This window comes from Nicotiana tabacum, chromosome 22 (assembly GCF_000715075.1).
Source record: "Nicotiana tabacum cultivar K326 chromosome 22, ASM71507v2, whole genome shotgun sequence".
NCBI lineage: Eukaryota > Viridiplantae > Streptophyta > Magnoliopsida > Solanales > Solanaceae > Nicotiana > Nicotiana tabacum.
In genome coordinates, this window is record NC_134101.1 from 197,434,966 (window position 1) to 197,445,651 (window position 10,686).

The window sequence follows — 10,686 nt, forward strand, 5'->3', positions numbered from 1 at the left end:
AAGTCATTTTAGATTATGTATTATACCGGTGAGAATTTCTTTTGAATATTGGTATATTACATAATATATATATACAAAATAGACTGTTACTATACAAAAATTATACAAAATAGACTATCACTATACAATTTATATACAATAGACTGTCACTATACAAAATAGATAAAAAAAAATAGATTGTCATTATACGAAATATATATTAAATAGACTGTCACTTCAAAATATATACAAAATAGACTATCACTATACAAAAATATACAAAATAGACTGTCACTATATAATTTATATACAATAGACTATCGCTATACAAAATATATACTAAATAGACTATCGCTATACAAAATATATACTAAATAGACTGTCACTATACAAAATATATGTTAAATAGATTGTCACTATACAAAATATACTATTAACAACAACAACAACAACAACAACATCCCAGTATAATCCCACTAGTGGGGTCTGAGGAGGGTAATATGTACGCAGACCTTACCCCTACCCCGAGGGGCAGGAGGCTGTTTCCAGGAGGCCCTCGGCTCAAGAAAGTGACAAGAGACGATATATTAGTACTAATCAATAGACTCATAATAAAATAACATAACATAACATAAAATAAAAATAACAACAATATAATAAATATAGGAAGTACGAAAAAGATAGAAGATATAATAATATCCAGCAGATAAAGCCCTGCATCAGTAGCTGACCAGTAGCATCCTAAGACTAACTCCTAACTGGCTAGTCTCACTTTAGTGCGCTGTAGAAATACTCACAACTTCCCCCTAGCCTACAACCTTAATGCTCGACCTCCACAATTCTCTGTCAAGGGCCATGTCCTCAGTAATCCTAAGTCGCGCCATGTCCTGCCTGATCACCTCTCCCCAATACTTCTTAGGTCTCCCTCTACCTCTCCTTGTGCCCACCACAGCCAGTCGTTCACACCTCCTCACCGGTGCCTCAGTGCTCCTCCTCTGAATGTGCCCGAACCATCTGAGTCTTGCTTCCCGCATCTTGTCCTCCATGGGGGCCACGCCCACCTTCTCTCGAATATCTTCATTCATAATCTTATCCATCCTTGTATGCCCGCACATCTACCTCAACATCCTCATCTCTGCTACTTTCATCTTCTAGATGTGAGAGTTCTTAATCGGCCAACACTCGATCCCATACAACATGGCAGGCCTAACCACTGCTCTATAAAACTTACCTTTTAGTAACGTTGGCACTTTTTTGTCATACAGGACTCTCGACGCTAACCTCCATTTCATCCACCCCACCCCTATACGGTGTGTGACATCATCGTCGATCTCCCCGATCCCCTGAATAATTGACCCAAGGTACTTGAAACTACTCCTCTTAGGAATGACTTGAGAGTCGAGCCTCACTTTCACTCCTACTTCCGTCGGCTCGGCCCTAAATTTGCACTCGAGGTATTCCGTCTTCGTCCTGCTCAGCCTGAAGCCTTTAGACTCAAGGGCCTGTCTCCAAATCTCTAGCCTCTCGTTGACGTCGCCTCATGTCTCATCGATTATAATTATGTCATCAGCAAATAGCATGCACCATAGCACATCTCCTTGAATATGATGAGTTAGTGCATCCATCACTAGGGCAAATAGGAAAGGGTTGAACGTAGACCCTTGGTGTAACCCAGTAACAACCGAAAAATGCTTGGAGTCGCCTCCTACTGTCCTAACCCGAGTCTTAGCTCCATCATACATGTCTTTAATCACCCTAATGTAGGCTGTCGGGACCCCTTTAACTTCTAAGCAGCTCCATAAACCTCCTTAGGAACCCTGTCGTACGCTTTCTCTAGATTAATAAACACCATGTGGAGATCCTTCTTCTTATCCCTGTATTATTCCACCATCATCCTAATAAGGTGGATAGCTTCTGTGGTAGATCGCCCCGGCATGAATCCGAACTGGTTGTCTGAAATAGACACCGTCTTTCGCACTCTCATTTCTACCACTCTCTCCCAGACTTTCATGGTATGACTCAGTAATTTGATACCTCTATAGTTGTTACAGCTCCGGATATCACCTTTGTTTTTATACAATGGAACCATTGTACTCCACCTCCACTCTTCAGGCATCTTATTAGTCTTGAATATAACATTATACAACCCAGCAAGCCATTCCAAGCCTGCTCTACTCACACACCTCCAAAGTTTAACCGGAATTCCGTCTAGTCCGGTAGCTCTTCCCCTTCTCATCTTACGCATTGCCTCCATGACCTTATCGACCTCAATGTCCCTACAATAACTTAATTCATGGGGACTGTCGGCATTACTCAATTCACTTAGTACAATATTTTGATCCCCTTCTTCATTTAGAAGTTTATGAAAGTAGGTCTGCCATCTCCTCTTAATCTGGTCATCCCCTATCAAAACTTTGCCGTCATCATCTTTTATGCACCTCACTTGGTCCAGATCCTGAGCCGTCCTCTCTCTCACCTTAGCGATTCGGAATAACTTCTTCTCCCCGCCTTTGTTCCTTAGTTCCTCATACAGACGAGCAAAAGCTGCCGTCTTAGCCTCCGTTACTGCCATATTTGCCTCCTTCCTAGCTACCTTATACCTCTCATTATTCGCTCTCTTCTCCTCCTCACCAGTGCTCCATATTAACCGTAGGTAAGCCGCCTTATTTGCTTCCTTTTTACCTTGGACAACTGCATTCCACCACCAGTCTCCTTTGTGGCCACTGGTGCGACCTGAAGATATCCCTAACACCTCTCTCGCCGCCTTCCTTATACAGTTCGCCATCGTCGACCATATAGTGTTTGCGTCCCCACTACTTCTCCAAACTCCTATTGCCGATAACCTTCCTTCCAAATCCTGAGCTTTATCCTTAGTCAAGGCGCCCCACTTAATCCTTGGGCGTCCTCGTCCTGACCTCTTCTTCCTCTTTATCATAATACCAATGTCTATCACCAAAAGTCTATGCTGTATTGCAAGGGTCTCTCCTAGGATAACTTTGCAATCCTCGCACAACCTTCTGTCGCATCTCCTGAGGAGGAGATAGTCAATCTGAGTCTTCGCCACCAAACTTTGGTAAGTAACCAAGTGCTCCTCCCGCTTCGGAAAACATGAGTTCGCAATCACTAGATCGATTGCCTTGGCAAAGTCCAACAGCGAAGTGCCCCCTTCGTTCCGCTCCCCGAAACTAAAGCCGCCATGCACCTCAGTATAACCACCTGCCGATGACCCAATATGACCATTGAAATCTCCTCCTATGAATCACCTCTCGGAAGGCGGAATACTACGAACGACGTCATCCAACCCCTCCCAAAAGCTCCTTTTAATCTCCTCATCCAAGCCCACTTGCGGCGCGTACGCACTAATGACATTTAAAGTACACTCACCCACCACCAATTTAATAGTCATTAGTCTATCATTCACCCGCCTAACCTCTACCACCGACTCTCTAAGATGGCTATCTACCAGGAACCCACTCCATTCTTACCTCTCCGGACTCTAGAGTACCACAACTTATACCCATCCGTATTTTTTGCCCTCGATCCAACTCACCTAGTCTTCTGAACACATGCTATATTAATCTTCCTCTTTTGAAGGATCTTTGCCAACTCTACAGACTTACTCGTTAGTGAACCTATGTTCCATGACCCGATTCTCAACCTATAGGCTCTCTTGCCCCCTCTACCTCCCCTACCTCCTGTCCCACCCCCTGACCCTGGGCCCACACTTTGCCCCACCCAAGGACATGCCCTTAATCTATCATCCCAGACTGCAGCCACTACACCTACGACAATCTAAAGGAAACTCGCTAGTGCACAACAGATAACGAATCAAACTAGAAGGAAACAAGTGACTACTAATACATTAGTAGAATGATTGAACTAAACTATTGTGAACTAAAGTAACATCAACTTAGCTAACACCAAAAGAGAACCGGAGGTACCAACTCCCGAGAACCAAACCTGTGTTGATTTGCTATATTCGATGTAGTTGTACGGTCACACACCGCTTCCCACCACCCTTTGCTGATGCACGTCCAGGTTACTCTCCTTTGCTAGTGCTCGTGGGCCTAACTTGTCTCCAACACTTCGAGAATTTCCCTGAAAATACAGAAAAACCACGACCCAAAAACCAAAAAGAGGGCTGTCACCACTACCACTGGTGTAGCCCTGACAGTAGTAGGGAAAATGTAGGGAAAAGCAAAGAACTACACAAAATTCACCAAGTTCTACCGTGGTATAACAAAATGCACAGATCAAAACTATACCCTCAAGAAAAATAAATCAAATCTGGAATCTGAAAAATAAATCAAATCTGGAAAGAACAAAAGGAAAATAAATGAGAAATTATTTTTAAAAAAGGTACTATACCTGAAGAAACAAATTGATTTTGAGTGAAATCCAAAAGCAGATGACAACAACTCAAAACACACTTTGCAAACTTTTTGGGCAGCAGCAACAATCCCATTAATACCACATCAATTTCCCATATACCGTCTCTACTTCAATTAATTCCTTCTTAATAAACCGTGAATCTCGAAGACAAGAAGGGGTTGGGGGCAAGAAGACAAGGGGGTGGGGTGGGAGCAAGAAGACAAGAGGAACAAGAAAGAAAGGGGAAGTAACAGGAAAGAAGAAGAAAGCAGGAAGGAGAAAGAGAGGAAAAGAAGAAAAGGGTAGGGTGGGGTAGGGGTATTACCTGGTCCGGTGGTCGATGGAGGTCCGGTTATAGGGACGTTAGAAAGATGAGATGAGAGAGACGTTAGAGACTTTCTACCCTATAAATCTTAGTAGAGGAGGTTCCACAAAATATACTGTCACTATATAAGAAAATATATAAAATATACTATCAATATACAAAATAGACTGTCACTATACAACAAATATACAAAATAGACTGTTCCTATACAAAAAATATACAAAATAGATATTTCGGGCTATTAGATGTAATATGTTTGGGCGGGAGGGCCGTTTTCTGTTAATGGGCAAAAATATGGGCTATCAAAATTTTGAGGGGCTTAGAGGGTAGTTTTCTCTAGGAATAATTGAGTGACTTTCTTGTTGCAAAGAAAAATTATTTTAGTCCATAATTTTGAATAGTTGAATAATCATCTGAGTAAGGGACTCGAAAGATCGTCACGAGCTCTGGTGGCATCATATGCAACTTTGGCATTTATTTCCGTAGGATTTCCATCAACTAATATTTTCAACAACTAAAACAAAACTGTAATGTTCTATTACCTTTTTGATTAATACTCTCTCGGTTTCACTTTAATTGATTTTTTAATTTTTTATTGTGGTCTATAATATTTGATTTTTCAGATATGAAGAAGGAATATCTTCTTTTTTTATCAAAATTGCCATTGGAATAAAGAGTCTCGGAGTATTTGTTATATTTCTAACAGACAAATTAAAGAGATAGTTGTAACGACCCGGTTGGTCATTTTATATATTTGGACCCCGTTTTCCTATTTGATAATCCCTGTATGTATATTTTTTGTTATGTAACTTGTGGGGATGGTTGGTTTGAGTTCGGACAAGTTTTGAAATGAGTTGGAATATTTAGTTCCAAGGTTGGAAGCTTAAGATATAAGAGTTTATCAAGGTTTGAATTTTGTATAAACGACCCCAGAATGGTGATTTGATGGTTTCAATAAGTTTGTGTGGTGATTTTAAACTTAGGCATATGTCCATATTTGCATTTGAAGGACCCTAGGACGATTTGATTCTATTTGACAAAAATTTGAAAATTGAAGGTTTGGAAAGTTCATAGGTTTGATGGGGAGTTAACTTAGAGGAAAAGGGAACCGGCCGGTTTTGTTACTAGGCCGATTTTCGATTATTTCTTATTGGGTTTACCAGTTCCGAGCTGTCCCAGTGCAAAATTTAACCGGAATGGTTCCAGGCCTAATGGGTTGGGTCGGGCTTATTTAATTTTTTTTTGTATTTTGTATATAACAATCATAATTTATATTAAGATAAAGTAAAAATGTAAAACACTCAACTTTAAAAGCCTTATATTTTGAAAAAATAATTTTGAATTTTAGATAATACAATGAACATGAAAAAAATATAACTTATAGTAAAAGTCTTATACTGGAGTGTTGATAAATTGATATGTAAGGATCAAACTTCAAAGGCTTTCATAGTTTCATTTCAAATTTTCTTTATCGAATATTACTTCAAATTAATCTAACAAACTAAAACAATAATCTTAAATAAGTCTAATAATTTTAAAATAAAACAAATTGTATCAAATCAACTTAAATACGAATTTCTGGAGGACGCTCAAGACAATTCTTCATATGCCTCTTTAAACAGCTTGTGCCCTCTCACTTTCGATGAACATTTAAGACGCGGCCACAGTTCTTGCACTTTACTTTGTGAACTTCTTCATTTTCTTCTACCACCTCAAAGTATTCTCAAACATATGAGCGCACTCTAGAAGAACGGGGCATGATTTAACTTGAATTGAGAATTTGGGTTTGAGAATTGAGATATGAGTGAAGAAATGAAGAAGAAAGGGGGGTCTATTCAAAATTTTTCAAATGGCTAAATTAATAAATAATAAAAGTGTTATTATTTAAAAAACAAAAAAGCTATTCTTGCAAATTAGCCATTGGGCAACGGTCAAAATGGCAGCTGACCGTTGCCAAATGGACAACTTTATAAAAAAAATTGAAATAGTCGTTGAACCGGTCCGGGACGGTCTGGTTAACCGGTTCCCAAATGACTTGACCATAACGGATTGTATCAGTCCGTTAACCGATACCAAAAATCTACCCGACACAGGCCGGTTCCCACCCCAAGCCAGCCCTGCCCGGCCCCCTTACTACCAAACCGGTCCGGAACTGGGCCAACCCTGCCCATTTGACACCTTTGCTTTAAGGCTATCATGTTCGAATTGTTGTTTTGGAGGTTGGAATAGGTTCATTATGCCATTTGGAACTTGTGTCCCAAATTTGGGGTCATTCCGGATTGGTTAGGCTTGAATCAGATGTTTGGTTTGAAGTTTGAAGTTTATGAGCTTAAGAGATTGATCTTGATCGGTGATTGTGGTTTTGATATTATTTTGTATGATTTGAGACCTCGAGTATGTTCCTGTTATTTTTGGCCTGTTGATATGGTTGGACGGGGTACCGTGGGGCTCGAGCGTGTTTCCGGATGGTTTTAGATCATTTCTTTAAGATTTTGAATTGCTAGTTTTCCTCTGAGTTGCAGTGCTTCACGATCCCAGCGATAGTCTCGCATTTGCATAGAAGAGGAAGCAGGAATAAGGATTTTCCTCTTCGCACTCGCAAAGCAGGTATCACGTTCGATGAGAAGAGGGATCTGAAGCAGCGCGATCGCTTGAAGGGGACGCGTTCACGAAGGAATGATGCTAGAGGGAGGAATGTCTTCACGTTCATGGAGCTAGGCTCGTATTCACATAGGCTTAAAAAGTGGCTAGGCATCACGCTCGCGTAGGGGCTTCGCATTCACGAAGAAGGGGCGGCAGCTGGTCAAGAATTTGGCCTTCACTATTGCGAAGTGGGTCCTGCAATCGCGAAGTGTATAACTGGACAGAAGTATAAAATGTCATTTTTGGGACTTTGAGCTCATTATCATATTATGAGTTGGGAGCTCAGATTGAGGCAATCTTCACCCACTTGGATCGGGTAAGTACTCTTGACTCGGATTTGATTATTATTCATGATTCCATCCTTGAATTTGGAATTTGTTGATGAATCTAAGTGAGAAAAATTGGGGATTTTAGAAAATCTTTTCTAAAGCGAAAATAGATATTTGAACCCTGATTCAGAGTCGAATTTGTACGAAATGGTGTGTCTTATTTGTGAGTTATGTCGGGTTTTGGGGTGCGGGCCCCAATTGACATTTTGGTTAACTTTGAATATTTGAAGAAAAATCAAAGCTTTATTTTTTGGGTTGTTTCCTATGATCTTAATTGATATTATTAGTTATTTTTAGCTAGATTCGAGCCGTTCAGAGGGCAGTTCCCACGGGAAGGCAGTTTTAGAATATTGATTTGGCTTATTTGAGGTAAGTATCTTGCCTAAAATTAGTTAAGACACTAATTTCCTGAGTTATTAGTGTTGGGTACATGCTATGTGTGGCGCACATGCAAGGGGTTGGGCCCATGTGCATGCATCAGGGTTTTATCCATGCTCGGGGTAGTGCTTAAGCTAATTTATGCCACGAATTGATCGCTAAGCTTCTTACTATCATGCTTCTTATGTTTGTACCCTTTGGTGAGCTGAATTGAATCATGTCATAGGTTACATGTAGGTCAATCTCATGTTCAAACATTCTAATTGTCATTTTGGCGTAATTCCTAATTTGAGCTATGGTAGGACACTTCGCACATGCATATACCTTAACATGCTACTTATATCAGTCCATAAGTATGTAATTTGACATTTATTGTTCATGTATATGTATACTTATATATGCTTTCAGTGTGATAAGGACCGGATTGATAGCACATGAGTGGTCTGTGCTGCTTGGATTATGCAACACGTGAGTTGTCTGTGCAGCGTGTGGATACCGATCCATCCTCCTAGGGTCACCCTCTCATGTTTCTCTCTTGATGGTGTACACACGGTATGAGGAAAAACTAATCAGTGTTTGGTTTTTGAATCTTTTCTCTATTTGCAAACACCTTGGACATATATATGTTTTATTCGCATATCTTCTAAATAACTAGATCTGGAATGTATACATGTATCGCCGTGAATATCTTCTCTATATGCTATTTGGTTCGATTAGTGAGAGTATTATTGCTCCCTAAAGTTCACGCAAGTATACGTGGTCGTACAAGTAATAAAATGATAAGTCGAGTATCGAACCTACAGAGACTTGTATCAACTACCTACTAAATTCACTAAGATTGCTATTCATTCGAGCCAATTCGAGTTCAAGAGTGTAATTATACTAAACAATAATTCTAAGTAGTAACTAAATTATCAAGCAGTAAAATGATTGTTGTGTATTTAGTAGAGACAAATATTCCAGGGTTGTGATCAATTCACCAATCATATTTTGTCCAAGTTAACTCTCCCTTTCATGCAATTCACTCATGGTTGCTAAATAATCGAACAATTGCTCTCATAGCCTCTCCTAAAGTATTACTCACCTATTCAAAATAGATTAACGCCTATATTCCTATGAAATCTATCTATTAAGAACACATTAAAATTACGATATTTAATTAAGCATGGTGACTAGGTATATTCCTATCGTAACCACAAATCCGCCCCCCCCAGAGTTAAGATCGTGCTCTCTTCAATTCTTCTCTAATCTAAATAAGGCTTTCCCAAGCACATCATAGATAGTAAATAGAACCTAACTATTGGCCCGACAATTAAGCAAATAATCACAGAATTAAAGAAACAATCATATATTAGTAAATTATAATCAAGATTAAGTCAACTTCAAACAACAATATTCATGGCTAAATCACAACACCGGAACTATGGGTTTTAGCCACTCATGATAGTATCAAACAAATTCATAAGTGTTGGATAATTGAAAATACTAAGAACCGATGAAGAAATATGAGATATCCTTGCTCCCGAATGCTCCTGTGTTTCCCTAGGTCTAAAGTATGTCAAAAGTCTCAAAAATAACATTTTACATGTATTTATACCAAGTAGGGTCGGACCCAGAAGAAACTCCTTTTCCTACACAAAATAAGATTAGGACCCTATAAAAATTACACAGGCGTGCCGCATGGGGCGATGCGCCACGCGGTATGGTAGTGGGATTTATTAGAGAGCGTGCAAAATTGACAACAGTAGAAAATAGGTGGCCGTGGCGCGCCACGAGCCGCCCACGAACCACAGTTGTGGTGGATTCTCAGAGTTAACATTTTCCTTGGTTTTTGACATCCGGATGTGGTTCTCGACCCCTGAACGCGATATGGCTTAATCCCTTTGGATTTTACTTAGACTTCAAAGATCCAAATAGCTCGATTTCATTTTGTAGCATCTATATAGCTTGGAATCACTCCTACAAAGTATAAAATACGTAGTGCAAAATACTAGCGATTAAAACTCAAACTCAATTAAAGTGCAGTAAATTAGAGTGCGATAAGCGACTAAAATATGTAATTATAGGTTATTAACATCCCACACTTACACCATTGCTCGTCCTCGAGCGATCACACTACACTTTATATAGGCACAACCTTTTTTAAATAATTCTCCTAACTCATCATACCAAGAATCTTTAAAATAGACTAAGCATAAGAGTGTAACATCTTCACCTCAAGATTTAACTCACAAGTACCACACATTATTCACAACTTACTCACTTACTCTAACATAGAGGTCAATGACATTAAATTTCCTTCATGAATCAAGTGACCTCACACGAGAAAAGAGAGTAGTTCCACACACAATAAAATTTAAGACAATTAGGTACTCAAGATAGAAAGAATTCACTCATTCTCAGAAATAACATTCATATGCCACAAAAAATGCACCATAGGCTTGCCCGTAGTGTACTACTCTACTAATTGAGCTCATTCAGTCTAGGATCAAGTAGGACTTTAATTAGTCGTAATGTAGGCTACGGGACAAGTAAGATACATTTGGATATAAGAGTGACTACATCTCCCTAAGCACTTTAATACATACACTTTACCTTTCAAAACCCCACACTTATGTCAAACCATAACTCCACCTTCACATTAATATATATTAACTCCAT